Source organism: Scyliorhinus torazame, chromosome 6, assembly GCF_047496885.1.
Source record: "Scyliorhinus torazame isolate Kashiwa2021f chromosome 6, sScyTor2.1, whole genome shotgun sequence".
NCBI lineage: Eukaryota > Metazoa > Chordata > Chondrichthyes > Carcharhiniformes > Scyliorhinidae > Scyliorhinus > Scyliorhinus torazame.
In genome coordinates, this window is record NC_092712.1 from 207193781 (window position 1) to 207213266 (window position 19486).

General features: G+C 46.0%; 1 protein-coding gene across 5 annotated transcripts in view; it reads left to right on the forward strand.

Moving 5' to 3' along the window:
* Positions 1–306: 306 nt before the first annotated feature.
* Positions 307–19486, forward strand: part of lrrc3b (leucine rich repeat containing 3B) — a 131391-nt gene continuing 112211 nt past the window's right edge. Inside the window, exon 1 of one of the 5 annotated variants that reach the window (XM_072509337.1) lies at positions 307–698. The gene's annotated coding sequence lies outside the window, so the exon portion shown is untranslated. The other 4 variants (XM_072509334.1, XM_072509335.1, XM_072509338.1 and 1 more) reach the window with 4 other exon arrangements.

A 19486-nucleotide genomic window follows, 5' to 3' on the forward strand; every position in this document is an offset into this window, starting at 1 on the left:
AACAATCTCACTTATGTAAGAGACTTTTAGCAGCCACAGGTAATAACTGGAGAGGGGATTGAAACATAAAACCAGTGCTTGGGGGGGGGGGGGGGGGATCCTGGGCGGCAGGCCGCCTGCACCAACCAACGGGAATGTTAGCAAATGTTTCAAGGCTTCCTTTTACTGAAACCATTCCCGCCTCTGCCGGTGATAGATGCGAGTCCAAGTTAAAGCGCCTTTCAAGGAAATGTTTCCTTCACAGATAGCTCAGCTGGACTATTCAGTCACACCTCGAGTTTGCCGGAGAGTGATTTGTTATGTTTTCATGGCAGCTTTAAGGCTGGTCAGCGTACACTCTGCTGCATGTTGTTAAAAGGTGGTCACCCCCCCCCCCCCCTCCATGTGAGAGATGGAGCAGCCGCTGACAGCACGGAGCCCGCAGCCTTTTCTCTCCAAGTTGAGGTTTCAAACAGCCCTCTCTCTCCCCCCAGGAGCCCAGCCTCCCGCAGATGTCATCGCGAGGTGTGTCCATGGAGAGGAGCTGTGCTTTCTTCATTCACCCCAGCCAGCAGAAACGTGACGACTGGGGATTTTCTTCCTCACAGGTGCAGATGGGGCTTTAATTTCCGCGCGGGTGAGACAGACGATGCGAGGAGACTGAACTGAGGAGGAACCCCGAGAGCGGTGGGCAGCTTCCTGAGGCCCCCCACCCCCCGGTAAGGAAGGAACTGCCTGTTGCTCCTTTAGTTACGGGGTGAAGGCGTCCGCAGTTGCTGATCTTTAATTTTCTGATGGCTTTGCATGAGCTGGGAGTGATTTTGCTTCGACACTTTATTGCAGGTACGGCGGGGCTGGGGGCTGTGCCCAAACATGCGATTTGTGGGGACGCCATCCGCTGCCGAGTCCCCAATTGTGGGATTTGATAAACGTTATTAAATGGGATTCGCTGAGGAAACGCTGCATTCCCTGGGAGGGAAACTAAACAAAAGAAATACTGCAGCTCTAAATTACAATTGTACAAAGTGCAGCATCACTGATCGCAATGTGATATAACCTGCTTTCCATATATTTGAATGCAGAAACTGGACATTGCACGGTTCTGCAAAAACAGTAATTTGGAAATGAGTAACTCACGTGAAGAAGCTTTAACTGGCCATTTTTCATCATGGTCAATATTAGACTAATATTAGCTGAATTCGCACTGACATGTAAAGTGGATTGTGTGGCTTCTGTACCTCAGGCAGCAAGCACAGCAACTCTGCAAGGGGCTGCATTGGCATGAGTTTAGTGGAACAGCTATTTTCAATATCACCCCTTCAAAGTTGCGTTCTTGAAATTATTGGACGCATAGAAAGAAAGTTTTGTCTCCGTGCCGCCTCCCCCCCCCCCCCGCACGGTGCGTCCAGCTTCTGCAATTTCACAGCACTCCAGATAGATTTCTGTTTCTGTCACCAGAGACCCCAATAGATTTCATGGTGCGGATTCCCGGAGCCAGCTTCTGTTAAAGCTCTAATTCCCCTGCTACTTTCAACTCACAGGACTGTACCTTGAATTTGTAACTATCCCCCCTCCCGCTGCCATCTCCTCAATATCTTATCGAGGGAAAAGAGCTTTTTTTGCTCGAATTCTGATCCGAGTTAATATTTCACCACCGGAGTCAACAACAACGGCACATTTCCAGACGGATTAAATGAAATCAAACACTCCGCTCTTGGCTGATGACATTCAGATCAGCCTGTCCTGCTGGATGAGCTGAACAGATATCAGTCTGAAGATATTAGGAACAGTGCACAATCTGCAACTGGGCTTGAAGGTTATGCAGTGAAATCGATTGCAGCGGGTCCAGACTAGTTTGATCAGTCAGTGTCCGAATGGCAGTGGGGCATCCAAGTGACTGGAAATGGGGAGAAGTGAGGATATAATTGTGGTAGGCTATATTAGGGGTATCGTGGTACCTAGGTGGGATGTACCTTATACTGTAGTATGAGTGGTGGAACCTGCCTGCTGGTTCCACCCAGCAGGCAGTACATACGAGTCTGTGTTTCACCCACAGCAGTCATTCTGTACCTGAGCTGCTGGGGTAACGACTTGTTCATTAAAACCTTCAATTGGACTACAATCTCGCTTCAGTAGTGATTGATCGTGCATCAATTTAATGAACAAAATTGAAGAATGGCTTTTCTCCGCATCAAGCCAGAGTGTTAACAAATCAACCCCCACGCGGCAAATGCAGCAGCAACTTTTAAACATTGGCTGGCATGTTTCACCGGGTACATCAGGACGGCCCCGACTACCCCCTCGGAGCAACAGAAAATGCAAGTCCTCCATTCAAGGGTGAGCCCAGAAATCTACACGCTTATCACAGACGCGGACGGTTTCGAGGACTCAATGATTTTGTTGAAAGAGCACTACGTCCGCACTCTGAATCAAGTATATGCTCGACATCTTTTAGCTACCAGACGGCAGATCCAAGGGGAATCACTGGACGATTTTTACACTGCATTGTTAGTGTTAGGTAGAAACTGAAACTGTCCACATGTCTCAGTCAATGACCACACCGAACTCTTAATACGGGATGCTTTTGTTGCGGGCATGCTGTCCTCTAAAATCCGCCAGTGACTGCTGGAAAACGACACGCTAGGGCTTAAAGAGGCATGGAGACTTGCGCACTCCCTAGATGTAGCCTCCCGCATCGCCCAGGCCTACGTTCCCAACCGCGCGGTACCCGCATGGATACGGTGGACCCCACCTGCGGCCGATTCCAAAGCACCCCTAAATTCCCCACAAGCTTGTGCAGTGCGGCAGCCAGGAAACCCCGGCGGGGGGGGGGGGGGGGGCGATGCTACTTTTGCGGGCAAAGCAAACACCCCTGGCAACGCTGCCCAGCCCAATCCGCAAGGGCTGTGGGAAGAAGGGGCACCTCATGGCAGTATGCCAGGCCCGGTCGGCCGCCGCTGTCTCCACAGGCGAACCAGGCCCGCTGCCATTCCTCTCCTCACAGGCCATGTGCGATTCATTGGGCAGCCATCGTGGATGACGTCTCAGGACCCTGACTTGGGTGGCTGTGTATCGCCTGATGAGATCTCTCAGCTTCAGCCACAACTTGCTTCAGTGACACTGGACCAGTCTCGGCCCCGAACGCTTTCAATCACTGCGACGTCGGTACTCATCAACGGGCACAAGACATCCTGCTTGATCGACTCTGGGAGCACGGAGAGTTTCATCCATCCCAATACGGTAAGACACTGCTCCCTCGCTGTACACCCAATTAAACAAAAGATCTCCCTGGCCTCTGGGTCCCACTGTGGAGATCCGGGGGTACTGCATAGCTAACCTCACGGTCCAGGGGGTGGAGTTCAATAACTTCTGACTCTACGTCCTCCCCCATCTCTGCGCTGCCACACTCCTGGAATTGGACTTCCAGTGTAACCTGCAAAGTTTAATGTTCAAATTCAATGGCCCCATACCCCCCTCACTGTCTGCGGCCTCGCGACCCTCGAGGTCGACCAGCCTTCCCTGTTTGCAAACCTTATCCCCAATTGCAAACCCGTCGCCACCAGGAGCAGACGGTACAGTGTCCAGGACCGGACCTTCATTAGGTCGGAAGTCCAAAGGTTACTAAAGGAGGCATTATCGAGGCCAGCAACAGTCCCTGGAGAGCTCCAGTGGTGGTTGTAAAGACCGGGGAGAGACATAGGATGGTGATAGACTACAGTCAGACCATCAACAGGTATACGCAGCTCGACGCGTACCCTCTCCCCGCATATCTGAAATGGTCAACCAGATAGCGCAATAGGAGGTTTTCTCCACCGTAGACCTTACATCAGCCTACCACCAGCTCCCCATACGCCCGGACGACCGCAAGTACACTGCATTCGAAGCAGATGGGCGGCTCAACCACTTTCTAAGGGTTCCCTTTGGTGTCACAAATGGGGTCTTGGTCTTCCAACGGGAGATGGACCGAATTGTTGACTGGTACGGTCTGCGGGCCACATTCCCGTACCTCGACAATGTCACCATCTGCGGCCACGACCAGCAGGTCCACGACACCAACCTCCGCAAATTCCTCCATACCGCAAAAATCCTTAACTTAACCTATAACAAGGACAAATGCATGTTTAGCACCAATCGCCTAGCCATCCTTGGCCACGTAGTGCATGATGGAGTCATAGGCCCAGATCCCGAACGCATGCGCCCCCTCATGGAGTTTCCCCTCCCCCACTGCCCCAAGGCCCTGAAACAAGGCCTGGGCTTCTTTTCTTATTACGCCCAGTGGGACCCCAATTATGCGGACAAGGCCCGCCCACTAATCCAGTCCACGTTTTTTCCCCGATCGGCAGAGGCCCGCAAGGCTTTCAGTCGCATCAAAGCAGACATCGCCAGAGCGACGATGCACGCAATCGATGAGTCCCTCCCCTTCCAGGTCGAGAGCGACGCATGAGATGTAGCTCTGGCTGCCACCCTCAATCAGGCGGGCAGACCTGTGGCCTTCATTTCATGCACCCTCCACGCCTCAGAAATCCACCATTTCTCCCTCGAGAAGGAGGCCCAAGCCATCGTCGAAGCTGTGCGGCATTGGAGGCATTACGTAGCCAGCAGTAGATTCACTCTCCTCACTGACCAACGGTCGGTGGCCTTCATGTTTGACAATGCACAGCGGGGCAAAATTAAGAATAAGATCTTACAGTGGAGGATTGAACTCTCCACCTATAATTACGAGATCTTGTATCGTCCCGGGAAGCTCAACGAGTCTCCTGATGCCCTGTCCCGCGGCACTTGTGCCAGTGTACAAGTAGACCGACTCCGGACCCTCCAAGACATCCTCTGCCACCCGAGGGTCACCCGGTTCTTCCGCTTTGTTAAAACCCGCAATCTGCCCTACTCCATCGAGGAGGTCAGGCCGTAACCAGAAACTGCCAAATCTGCGCGGAGTGCAAGCCGCACTTCTGCAGGCCAGAGAAAGCGCACCTGGTGAAGGCTTCCCACCCCTTTGAACGTCTCAGTGTGGATTTCAAAGGGCCCCTTCCCTCCACCGACCGCAACACGCATTTCTTAAACATGATTGATGACTCCCGGTTCCCTTTCGCCATCCCCTGTCCCGACATGATGGCTGCCACCGTCATTAAAGCCCTCCACAGAATCTTTACCCTGTTCGGTTTCCCCGCCTACATCCATAGCGATAGGGGGGTCCACTTCATGAATGACGAGCTGCGTCAATTCCTGCTCAGCAAGGGCATTGCCTCCAGCAGGACGACCAGTTACAACCCCCGGGGAAACGGGTAGGTAGAGAGAGAGAACGGGACGGTCTGGAAGGCCGTCCTACTGGCCCTACGGTCCAAGAATCTCCCAGTGTCCCGATGGTAGGAGGTCTTCCCCGTTGCACTTCACTCCATCCAATCACTACTGTGCACTACTACCAACGAAACACCTCATGAACGTCTCACCTTCCCTAGGACGTCCTCCTCGGGGACCTCACTCCCAACATGGCTGGCAGCCCCCAGACCCGTCCTACTCCGCAAACACGTACGGACCCACAAGTCGGACCCACTGCTAACCCCCAGTACGCCTATGTGGCACACCCTGACGGTCGAAAAGACATGATCTCCCTCCGGGATCTGGCCTCCGCTGGATGCCCCCCTCACCCTCACCCCCCTCACCCTCACCCCCCCCCCCCCCCCCCACCACCACCAATCCCAACCATTTTTTCACCGGCGCACACCACCGCAGCCCCCTTCCCAGGAGGATCCGTCCTCCCACTGGCCCCATCCGGATGCGGTGAAGCTGAAGACGACACGCTCCCAGAGCCACGGATGCCCGAGCTGACGCCAGCATCACCGCCGGGACCGCGACGATCGCAGAGGATGACCAGGGCCCCCGACCGGCTGATAGTATCATTGTAAAATGAACTTGTAAATAATTGTCTGTAAATATGTGTATTGCATGTAAAGGCATCGAAGGGTACCGCTATAACCTCTACCACTGTAAAAGCAAGGCCACCACCTCCGCCGCACTCTTTTTTTAAAACGGGGTGAATGTGGTAGGCTATATTAGGGGTATCGCGGTACCTAGGTGGGATGTACCTTATACTGTAGTATGAGTGGTAGAACCTGCCTGCTGGTTCCGCCCAGCAGGCAGAGCATAAGAGTCTGTGTTTCACCCACAGCAGTCATTCTGTACCGGCGCTGCTGGGGTAACTACTTGTTCATTAAAGCCTTCAATTGGACTACAATCTCGCTTCAGTAGTGATTGATCGTGCATCAATAACTATTTTAAACTATCCTATAATAATGCAGTTTGTTTAATGTATGCAGCCTCGATTATTGGCTTATGTAAACCATTACTCCAGAGTGTATATGGGGTGTGACTGGCACAGCACCGGGAAATGGATGAATGACAGAAAACAGAAGTTTCATCTTGGTCAAGTTCAATAACGGAACTGTCCATTGTGCAGTAGAGGATGACACTGTGTCACTAAACAATTGACTGCAAAGAGTCACACAATTGTGACAGTGCAGAAGGAGGCCCATCATGCTGGCTCTGTGAATGAGCAATTCACCCAGTGCCACTCTCCTGCCCTCTCCCCACAAACCCTGCAGACTCTTTGTTTGGAAATAATCATCTAATACGCTTTCAGATGCCTTGATTGAGCCTGCCTCCACCAGGCCCCAATCACTTGCTGTGCGAAAAAGGTTTTCCTGGTTGCTTTTGCTTCTTTTGCCAATTATTTAAAATCTGTGTGCTCTCGTTCTCAATCCTTTAACGAGTGGAAACACTTCATCCCTATTTACTCTATCCAGACCCCTCGCTGATTTTTAATACCTCTATCAAATATCCTCTTAGCCTTCTCTTCTCCAAGGAGACCAACCTCTCCAATCTATCCTCATAACTGAAGTTTCCCATCTCTGGAACCGTTCTCTTCTGTACCCTCTCCAATACCTTTGTATCCTCCCATATGAGAAAGGATCTCGTATCCAGTCCAATCCTGTCAGCACAATTGCAATTGCTGCAGGGGTTAATGAATAACAATCAGCCAATGATAGTCCCATTTCCCTTTCTCATTCTCCATTCTTACCACTAACCTGGATGAAATCAGATAATTTAATGCAGACCAGGGACCTTCCTGGCCTTTATGACCCATCTCCATCATAGGATAAATTCTGAGTATTAGTGAGGTCCCTTTGCTGCAAGATTATGACATATGCTGGGATACTGCCACTCACAGGCCTTAAATGCATTATTCATATCGTTACTTTTCATGTATCATCTTAGACAGTAAGTGTCTGTTGATTATTCTGCTATGGGGAGCATCACAATCCCATCATTACCAAAATCATCTGTGCAGAAAGAGTTACTGAATAGCTAGCTAGAGCTGATCAGTTTCCTTTCCTGAAGTAAAAGACATTGGATGAATTGTGGCGAACACAGACAGCTCAAGTTTACATCAGCTAACTTGGTTTAAACTCAGGTACAAACTGGAATTTTCCTTCTCAGTGATACGTAATGCAGCAGTTACTCTGACAGCTATTGAAGAAAATATACTATAACTTTTATCTAATTTAAATGTCTGTAATATTAAACGTTTGGCATACAGTGCACATTTCTGTAACCATCACACGTACTTCCACACATACATCATGTAATAAATTCCCCATTACATTTTGCCCACTGGTGATTTTTGATAAAACAGCTTGCATTTATATTGCACCTTTGATGTAATAATTATGTCTTTACACACATTATCAAACAACATTTGACACTGAACCACATGAGGGGGTAGATCAGATGACCAAATACTTGTTCAAAGAGATGGGTTTTAATAATAATCATCTTTATTATTGTCACAAGTAGGCTTACATTAACACCGCAATGAAGTCACTGTGAAAATCCCATAGTTGCCACACTATGGCATCGGTTCGGGTATACTGAGGGAGAATTCAGAATGTCCAATTTACCTAACAAGCACGTCTTTCAGAACTTGTGGGAGGAAACCGGAGCACCCGGAGGAAACCCACGCAGACATGGGGAGAATGTGCAGACTCTGCATAGACAGTGACCAAAGCCGGGAATCGAATCCAGGTCCTTGGTGCTGTGAAGCCACAGTGCTAATCACTGTGCTACTGTGCCACCTTCATGAGTGTCTTATCGAGAAGTAGAGAGGCTATGAGAGCTTTTGGAAACTGAAGGCGCAGCCTATTCATAAGGTAGAGTATCCTTTGACGCACCATGAATAAGGCCTCGGGAAAGCCAAAGTACGGCTCCGGATATTGCTGTGAATATAACTTTGCATGACAAATTGAAATAAGGAGGCTGCAAATGGATCCCTGAATAATTCTCATTTTGTGTTTTTCGTCATGGTGGCTGGTGACCTTTTCGTCAGGTGAGGCACATGATATACATTACTACGAGAATTAATATTATTGGATATGGTAGGGTGGTATTTATGTTACTGAGCTTGTAATCCAGAGACCAGGACTAATAATCAAGAGATTGTGAGTTTAACTCGCACCATGGTAGATCCATATTGAATTGCATTTCCTAAAAAAAAATCTTTCTTTTTCTTGTTTCGCCATGTTCTATGTAGGCTGCACTCAAGAATTGAAGACTTTCCAATGATCAGTCCAGTAGCAGAGGGCATTATAGGCGATGTTTCGTCTTTAGGAATGCCTCTCAACAGTCACAGTTGAGAGAATTTATTTGGCTGTATCCCCACTTCTGCTGAAAGGCTTTGCCCTTATGATTGAGGCACAGCCAAATGGGTCTTGTTTCACTGGCTCCAGGAGGGAGGGATTCCTCTGAAGATACAAACTGGTATCAGTAAAAGTGTAAAAGGGTGATAAAAGCATAACTGATTCACTAGTATGCTTTAGGGAAAGAAGCTTGCTATCCTTATCCAACCTGGCTGAAAATGGCTTTAGTCCAATAACAACTGCCCTCTGAGGTGAACCAGCAAAAGATTCAGTATAAAATCACTACCAAGTTCAAGAAGAAAAAGCTCAAGAAATTGCTTTGGGCAATTAGGGATGGGGAATAAATGCCAGCCTTGCTAGAGATGCCCACATCTCTAGAATGTATCGTAAGAGTCCTTCCTGTTTTTTTCCTTTGTTCCCATTTATTTTATTATTTTTGATCTGAGGACCCATAATCGGAATGTGGCATTAAGCAAAAGACTCCAGATGAAGCAGCCTGCTTGGCAGGACATTGTGTTCCAGGTTTTATGTTTGGAGAGAAGAGGCCAGACTCTTTGGCGCCGAGTGAATCTTAGGAACTAGTTTTGGAGGAAGTTGGTTCAATTCACAAACTGGAAACCGGCAGTTTATAAAATGTTAACTGGATTCATAGAATAAACATTGTTTTGTTTAAAAATACTTAAGATCTCTGTTGCATCACACCTGCAAAGTGGGCCCTTGTGCTCCTCATAATCAAAATCTATTAAAAGTTGTAGGTCACGTGAACTCCATGATAAACTTTGGTATTCTCTAAACCCTGGCCATAACAAATTGGGGGCTCGTCCTGGATACAAATCTATCTTTCGTGATTGGGTTGGCATAGTGAACGTAAAGACAGTGAGGGGTGAGCATATTTGTGTTCGCTTTTTAGGTGTGGTATTCCAGTTTAAGTAGGGAGTGTGTTGTGGACAATGGCTCTTTCAGAGGCTCAGACGTTTTTGGAGGTGGAGAAGGTCACACGCAGTACCTTATGAACAGAGGCTAAAAAAAGTATTTTAGATTTGCAAAAACATTGCAGTTAACATTACCTGACAGCATACAACGAGAAGAGATACTTACGGTGGTAGCTGAGCATTTAAAACTGCCTGGAATACAGTCCGACTCATTAGAAATGGAAAAAACTCAGTTACAGATTAAGCAACTTGATCATGAAAAAGAATTAAAGCAGCTTGAATACAAAATGAGGGGGAAAGAAAGAATAGCCAAAGCAGAACAACAAGAAAGACAAAGGGAAAAAGACAAAGAGAGAGAGGAAAGGGAAAAAGAGAGAGTTTGAGCTTCAGAAAGTGACCATGAAACATGACAGTCAGTTAAAATTGGTGGATGTAGGGAAACGTACAGTTGGAGGATAGTGATGAGGATCAAGAGAAAGATCGTCATAGTTGAAGGCTTGGTGGGGATCTATTTCATATTTCAATATGTCAAGCATTGCCAGGGTTTGATGAGAAGGTGGTAGAAGCTTTTTTCATTTGAAAAATGAAAATGAATGAAAATCGCTTATTGTCACAAGTAGGCTTCAATGAAGTTACTGTGAAAAGCCCCTAGTCGCCACATTCCGGTGCCTGTTCGGGGAGGCTGTTACGGGAATTGAACCGTGCTGCTGGCCTGCCTTGGCCTGCTTTCAAAGCCAGCAATTTAGCCCTGTGCTAAACAGGTAGCTAAACAAATGAAATGGCCACAGGACATGTGGGCATTACTGATGCAAACAAATCTGGTAAGTAGGGCGAGTGAAGTGTTTGCGTCACTATCAGAGATGGTATCTGGGACGTATGAGGACGTGAAAAAATCCATCTTAGGTGCATATGAACTAGTGCCTGAAGCCTACAGACAAAGGTTTAGAAATTGAAGTAAAGAACCTGGTCAAACATATATGGAGTTTGAAAGGATCAGAGTAATTTGGATAGGTGGATAAGGGCTTTGAAAATAGACCAAACGTATGAAACTCTCAGAGAAATTATACTTTTGGACGAGTTTGAAAATTCAATTCCTGATGTAGTGATAACTCATGTGGAAGAGCAGAAGGTTAAAACTGTGAGGTTGACAGCAGAAATGGCAGATGATTATGAATTAGTTCATAAATCAAAGCTTGGTTTCCGACATCAGTTTCAACCTGTGAGTGATAGAAACTGGGGAAAAGAGAAATACTCAAGCTGTATAGGTAAAGGAGATCTGATGGGGGATAATAAGGAGAATGTACCTCAGATTTAAAAAGAAATCCAGGAGGGTGAAAGAGAAATGAAAACTTTCAAATGTTTTCACTGTAATAAACTAGGCCATGTAAAGTCACAGTGTTGGTGGTTGGAGAAAAGCACTGGGAAGGCTGATGTGGTAAAACAGGATAAGTCAGTGGGGTTTGTTGAAGTGGTGAAGGAAAGCCCAAGTGAAATGAAGGAGGTGCAAAAAGATTGTACACTCTGATCAAGAGGTGATTGATAAGAAGGTGCCAGATCTCTTTAAAGAATTTACTTGTGTGGGTAAAGTTTACTCATGTGTACCAGAAGGAGTAGGTAAAGAAGTCACAATCACCAGGCAGGAATGTTCCCTTCCAGTCAGGGAACACTTCAGCAGTCAAGGGCATTCAGCCTCTGATCTCCGGGTAAGCGTTCTCCAAGGCGGCCTTCAGGACGCGCAACAGTGTCGCCGAGCAGAAGCTTATAGCCAAGTTCCGCACACATGAGTGCGGCCTCAACCGGGACCTGGGATTCATGTCGCATTACATTCATCCCCCACCATCTGGCCTGCGAAATCCTACCAACTGTCCTGGCTTGACACAATTCACACCTCTTTAACCTGGGGTTACCCCATCTCTGGATCTGTAAAGATTTAATCACCTGCTAATGGTCGCATTCCAAGCATTGTCTGGCATCTTTGAATCTGTCTATATATATGTTTCTGGAACATACCTCTTCATTCACCTGAGGAAGGAGCAGTGCTCCGAAAGCTAGTGACATCGAAACAAACCTGTTGGACTTTAACCTGGTTTTGTAAAACTTCTTACAATTATGTAAGAATGGCACAGCGAGTTATGTAGTTTGGGAGGAATATTGCCAGAAAAGGTGGTAAATGTGGAGATAATATGTGGAATTCAGGGTGAGAAGAGTAGTGTTTCATTACATAAGGTAAGGTTGGAAAGTCCAGTGAAGCGTGGTGAAGTGGTAGTAGGAGTAAGAGAGAAACTATCTTGTCCAGGAATACAGTTTATCTTGGGTAATGATATAGCTGGATCGCAGGTGGGAGTGATGCCTACTGTGGTTGATAAGCCAGTGGAAAATCAGACAACTGAAGTGTTGAAGGATGAATATCCTGGGATTTTTCCGCATTGTGTAGTAACAAGGTCGCAAAGTCACAGGTTCAGAAAAGAGGAGAAATCAAAGAGTGAAGATAAAGTTGAAGTTCAATTAACAGAAATGATTTTTGATCAGATGGTTGGAAAAGAACAAGAATAGGTGGAGGATGAGGTGGATATTTTTAGTTCAGGAAAATTGGCGGAGTTGCAACAGAAAGATATAGAAATAAAACAGATGTATCAGAAAGCATACACTGAAGAGGAATCTGAGTGTATACCAGCATTTTATTACCGTAAAAATGATGTCTTGATGAGAAAATGGAGACCTTGACATATGCAGGCGGATGAAAGTAGGCAGAAGTTCATCAAGTGGTATTGCCGGTAGGGTATAGAAAGGAGGTGTTGCCAATAGCACATGAGGTACCAGTGGGAGATCATTTGAGAATAAGGAAAACTCAAGCTAAATACAAAAACATTTTTATTGGCCTGGATTACATAAAGATGTGGTTAAATTTTGTCGATCATGTCACATGTCAAGTGATAGGGAAACCTCAAGCAATGATAAAACCAGTGCCCTTAATACTCATTCCAGCATTTGAGGAACCTTTACAAGGGGCTTAATTGATTGCGTAGGACCGCTTCCTAAAACGAAAAGTGGGAATCAATATCTTTTAACTATAATGGATGTGTCAACTAGATTTCCAGAGGCCATTCCAGTATGCAATATTACAGCTAGAAAGATTGTGGAGGAGTTACTTAAATTTTTTACAAGATACGGACTACCCACAGAAATACAATCGGATCAAGGATCAAATTTTACCTCAAGGTTATTCCAAGACGTTATGGATGGTTTAGGAATAAAACAATTTAAATCAATTGTGTACCACCCAGAATTGCAGGGAGCATTAGAAAGGTGACATCAGACACTAAAGACAATGTTGAGGGCTTATTGTCAAGATTATCCAAAGGATTGGGATAAAGGAATTCCATTCGTACTGTTTGCCAATTGGGGATGCACCTAATGAGTCAACCAAATTCAGTCCTTTTGAACTCATTTTTGGTCATGAGGTAAGAGGACCACTTAAATTGATTAAGGAAAAATTGGTGAGGGAGCAGTCGGAACTTACATTATTGGATTACGTGTCAAATTTTAGGGAACGATTGAATAGAGCAGGGGAATTGGCTAGAAAACATTTAAATGTTGCACAAAATGTGATGAAACTGGTAGCAGACAAGAAAGCAAAAGTTCATAGTTTTGCCAGTGGAGAAAAAGTTTTAGTATTGTTACCAGTGATAGGTGAACCTTTAAAAGCTAGGTTTTGTGGACCTTATCAGATTGAAAGGAAATTAAGTGAGGTGATTTATGTGGTAAGAATGCCAGATAGAAGGAGAACTCACCGTGTGTGTCATGTGAATATGCTTAAAAGGTACTTTGAACGGGAAGGATAGCAAAAGGAGGAGGTTTTAATGATTCTAACTCAAAGTGAAGAACCTAATCCAGATGACTGAATTTGGCATCCCTCGAATTAAATTGGAAAATGAGGATGTTCTTAAAAATTGGGATAAATTGTTGAGTTACCTTCCAGAGGAAAAACAAACTGACCTGAAAGAGTTATTGATATCACATGGGCAAGTTTGTGGAGATAAGTTGGGAAGTACTAAAATGGGTAGACATTATGTATATGTGGGAAATGCTGTTCCAATTAAACAACGTCCATACAGACTTAACCCTTTAAAATTGGCACAGGTTAACAAGGAAATTGAAAGTATGCTTAAAAATGACATAGTTGAAGTGGGCTGCAGCCAATGGAGCTCACCCATCGTGATGGTACCGAAACCGGACGGTACGCAATGGTTGTGTGTGAACTATAGAAAGGTTATTGCAGTTACACGAATGAACTCTTATCCTATCCCATGTTTGGAGGATTGCATTGAGAAGGTGGGACAATCAGCTTTTATTTCCAAACTGGATTTACTTAAAGTTTACTGGCAGGCACCTTTATCTGAAAGGACGAAGGAGATTTCAGCTTTTGTGACTTCAGATGGTATATATGCCGTGCGGGCAGCACGGTAGCATTGTGGATAGCACAATTGCTTCACAGCTCCAGGGTCCCAGGTTCAATTCTGGCTTGGGTCACTGTCTGTGCGAAGTCTGCACGTCCTCCCCGTGTGTGCGTGGGTTTCCTCCGGATGCTCCGGTTTCCTCCCACAGTCCAAAGATGTGCAGATTAGGTGGATTGGCCATGATAAATTGCCCTTGTTAGGAGAGTTACTAAGGCTTACTAATAGAGTACTGTATCTTACGGGGGGGGGGGGGGCGGTATTTGTGTTGGTAGTTGATAAGATGTTTACTGTGTGTTTATAAAATGTTAACAGGATTCATAGAATAAACATAGTTTTGTTTAAAAATACTTCAGGTCTCTGTTGCATCACACCTGTAAAGTGGGTCCTTGTGCTCCTGATAACCAAAATCTATTAAAAGTTGTAGGTCAGGTGAACTCCATGATATACTTTGGTGTTCTCTAAACCCTGGCCCATAACAATATATATATAGCAAAAATATAGACAACTAATCCATTACTTAATAAACCAAAAGATTTCCCAGTCAACTTGTTGGGTTGATCTGGTTTGTCCATGATGATCAAGCATGCAGAAAGAACATAGGAAGCAGGAGTAAGCAATTCAGCCCCTCAAACCTGAACCAACATTCAATATGATGATGATTAATCTAATCTCCACCTCATGGCCATCTTCCTGTCCACTCCCCATAACCCTTTATCCCGCTACGAATTAAAAACCCATCTATTTCTTAAATTTGTTTAATGTTCCAGCGTCCACTGCACTCTGGGTTGGTGAATTCCACAGATTCACAACCCTTTGAGTGAAGTAATTCCTCCTCATTTCTGTTTTAAATTTGCGACCCCTTAGCTTAAAACTGGCTTCTCATTCTAGAATATTCAAGAAGAGGAAATATTCACTTTACATCTACCCTGTCAATCCCCTTTAGCATCCATATACCTCAACTGGATTTCCTCTCAACCGACTAAACTCCCAACTGAGCATAAATTGCTCAGTTTCGCTTCATAGGGCAAGTCCTTCGTCCCTGGAATCAATCTATTGAACCTTTTCTGAAGTGCCTCCAATGTATTTGCATCCTCCCTCAAGTAAGGGGACCAAAACTGTGCGCAGTACTCCAAATGCAGTCCCACCTGTGCCTGTATAGTTGCAACAGCACTTCCCTACTTTTATACCTTATTCCCCTAGCAATTAATGCAAAAACTCCATTTGACTTCCTTATTACCTGCTGCACCTACATACTAAGGTTCTGCGATTTGAGCATGAGGACACCCAGATCCCTCTGCACTGAAGCAATTTGAAGATTTTCTCCATTTAGATAATGGGTGGAATTTTCCCTATAAAATGGCAAAGTGGCAGATTCTGTCTGAAAACTGGTGTGTTTCTCCCCAGAAACAGAGCCAGGTTTTCATTTCAGATTTCTGACACTGTAAAAAAAAAACAGGGGGGCGTGTTTCGCACCATCACTCCTGTGGAGCGGGGCCTTATAGATCCGCCAAGCCCAGCTCTCCAAAGATCGGGACGCCTTTTTTAAAGGGTGCCTCGATCTCAAAGTGAAAGTAAAGGCCCTTCCTTCCCCACCATCGTTGGCATTGGGGCTTCGGTGCCCCCCATCTATGTTGGCATCGGGGTTCAGTATCCCCGCATCATTGGGGATTCAGTGACCACCCCCCCACAACATCGGTTGGCACTGCCAGGTTGGCACTTCCAGGATGCCAGTGAGCAATGCCAGGTTACTGCCTGGCCTTGTTCCTCATCACCCAGGAGCGATACTGACCTCCGACCCACTGTCGTGGTCATCATGACTGGTTGCCTTTTTTGGAAATCAGTAGTGATTCCTGCCAGCGTGATGTCATGCTGGAGGGGGGGGGACATCTGAGGGCCCGGGAACATAGCATTTGATGGTCTTGCTGAAGCAAATTCTATTTTAGTCCTCTTGTGAGAGTTGAGTTAGCGGCCGTTAGGGGATTTGTGTCTGCGGCGAACTGGCCCCAAAAATCGAGACCAATGAGTTGCCTTCTTATTCTTCTGACCTCAACATTAGATTCCATCTGGCAAAATTTGGCCCACTCACCTGACATATCTATATGTTACACAGTTATGCGGCATGGTGGCACAGTGGTTAGCACTGCTGCCTCACAGCGCCAGGGATCCGGGTTCAATTCCGACTTCGGGTGATTGTGTGGAGTTTGCACATTCTCCCCGTGTCTGCCTGGATTTCCTCCGAGTGCTCCAATTTCCTCCCACAGTTCAAAGATGTGCAGGTTATGTGGATTAGCCATGCTAAATTGCCCCTTTGTGTCCAACGGTTAGGTGGGGTTAAAGGGATAGAGTGGGGATTGGGCCTGGGTTGGTAGCTCTTTCAGGGGGTTGGTGCAGACTCAGTGGGCTGAATGGCCTCTTTTTGCACTGTAGGGATTCTATGATATTCATTTGTAAATTTCTTATTTCCTCATTGCAACTTGTTTTTCCAGCTATTTTTGTGCCATCTGCAAATCTGGCTGTCACACATCTATCCCTGCATCAAATCTTTAATAGAGATTGTAAATAGCTGGGGCCCGAGGACCAAATCCTGTGACACAACACTTGTTACAGGTTGCCAACCAGAAGAAGACCCATTTATCCTCACTCTCTGCCTTCTGTTGGTTGGCCAATCCTCTATCCAAGCTAATATATTAACCCCAACCCTGTGGGATCTTATCTTGTATATTAATCTTTTGTACGGCATCTTATCAAATGCCTTCTGGAAGTCCAGATACACTACATCTACAGGACCCCCATTATCCACCCTCCAGCAAATTAGTCAAACATGGTTTACCCTTCAGAAAACCATGCTGACCCTGATAGATTGCATTTTGACTTACCAAATGTCCTGTTGCTACTATCATATTGAATTCCAACAGTTCCAAATAAATATGTTGCATTTATACAGCTCCTTTCATGACCTTAGGGCATCCCAAAATTCTTTACATCCGTTGTTTAAAAGCAAAAGAACACAAGTCTTTATTATCTGGAAGCCACTTGACATGTTGCATTCCTGAAAAAGGTTGCAGTTGAGCACGATAAAATGACTTTGCTTCAACAATTTTTCTGTAAACATAGGTACTCATTACTTGTGTTTCTGAGATTTTGCTAATTATACTATGCAAGTGAGCTTCTGTTTAGTTGGCAGCCAGTCTGCACCAGGCTGTGTGAGAAGCATTTAGGACATGATAGATGCAATTTTGAGGAGCCCTTTGCTACAAATTGAAGGAAAGGAATGTGAAGGGAAGCGCTAGTTTCATAGCGGTCTCTAAAACATGGTAGGTGTCACTTGGAGCACAAGTCGGAGCACGAGTCAGTGACAAGTTTGGGTGAAGCAATGTCTCATTCACTATAATGGCAGGATACACATGTCCTTGACTTATCTATTCATTGCCAACAAAAATACTCTCGAGCCCCATTATTAGAGAGTGATTGTAGCGTTACAGACAAATTGGATCACTGGAGTAACAAAAATTGGAGTGACTGCAGGGGCGAAGGAAAAGGAAAAGTTCAGGGAACACAAATACATTGGAGGGGCTGAGATCCACAGCGAAGGAAGATAGAGAGAAAGAGAGATTTGGAGAAAGAAGGGTTGCACCCAGCACAAATCTAGGTGCATGGTTAAATAGCGGGAAAGGCCAAAATTTTGCTATCTAACCGGGCCACCCGATGGTGAGTTCCAGATCAGGCCCAAATATTACGAGCATATTATTAACTCTAATTTGCATTAATTTCCATCTCATTAACCAGATTGACGTCGAATGCAATGGCCTTCCGGGAATTAATCAGCTCCCCAGCAAGAAATCACACTCCTTTATAAAAATATGAAGCTGGCGCAATGGCTGCTGAGGGGAACTGAGGAGGCGAGTAGCCATTTCCATTTTCCGACATGCAGCTCAAGGGCACTGGGGCTGCTGCCCCAATGTTCAAGGAGGCACTGGGGGACCCCTCAGGGGGGTTGGGCTTGATCGGAGGGCTTAACCGTTCCAGCTCAGGGTTGCCCCTAGGCCAAAGGGGGGGGGTGGGGGGGGGAAGAGGCTTTACGTCTGTGAGAGCTTCAAGCCATCTGTCTGTTCTGCCAAACGCCTGCAGGACGGAGACCTGCTCTTGTTTCTATGTTGAAGGTCACTTTAACTGCCTTTGACTGTGAGCAGCCTCTAGCTTCACAGCTGAAGGCTATTGCTAATAAGAATTGGGTCTTGTTAGTTGTGAGAAAAGGTCACAGCTGCAGGTTGTGTTTGCTGCTGCTTGTGGCTGTAAATGTCTGGAGGCTGCTGTTGCTGTTTCTTTTTCTGTAGCCGGAAAGAAGAACAATTTTTTCAAAGGTACCTGGGCCCTGCAACACTGGGCTCAGGGGGACGTATTTGCCAAAGGGCAATCCAGCTTGAAGCAAGAAGATGTGGGACCTGGTGTGTGACATTGATCCAAATGGACCACCTGATGACACTGTTGAAGAAATGCTTTCGCAGATTGTTGATACTTTTGTTGCTGGTGTGGTGAGTGCTGCTTGTAACTGGCACGTCACCTTGGGTTAAACACGCTGAAGTCAAGGATGTTCAACTGCACCTTGAGCACCAGTGGAATATGTGGATTTGGTTCCGGTGAGATTGGGCCGTGTCAGAGGGCCTACACAGCTGTGGCTCCTGGCGGAGAATGGCACTGATATGTGGAACAAGTCACACACTGATGGGCATATAATTTCTACAGCAAAGTTCAGGACATTCTCAGGTTATCCTCCGTTTCTATTGAGGAACCTGCTACAGTGTGTTTGTTTGTTGTGAAAATGAGTTGATATAGCTTTGTATTGGTACCAATATGGGATGGTGACATTGCCTTGTTGTTTAATGATTAGTATAATATGTGGAATATTACATAGTTGATTTTCAAATCTTTGTTACTGCTGACCGTTCAATAAATAACATTCTCAAGTGCTGCTGCAGGGTGTGTTTGTTGATTGCTCCTGCTGGTAGGTGCAAATGCCTGAAGGTCATGTGTTTGTTTTCTGCCACCTCTTTTGATTCTGTGGCCTGGAGTAAGGAAAGTGAGGATGTAAGATAATCGCCATCTGTGCTGGAGAAGGGGAAGTGATGCTTTTTCTTCTTCTGGTGCGCTCTGCAACAGCTTGACATTCGGTATGGTTTTCCACTGTTGAAAGCTGTGGGAGGGGGAAGAGAGAGGCGGATTGATCCAGATGGAGCTGCAGCTTCCTGAGGTTGTGTTGATTTGATTGAGCGACTTGAAGAAATGTTGAGGAAAATGCAGATTGTTGGTGACTTTATTGTACTGTTGACTTTCTCATGTTTAATGCCAGGAGGCTGTGTGTGTGTTTTCTGCTGCCTCTTTTTCTTCTATGGCCTGGAGTGAGGAAAGGGAGGATGTAAGAGGCAGATTG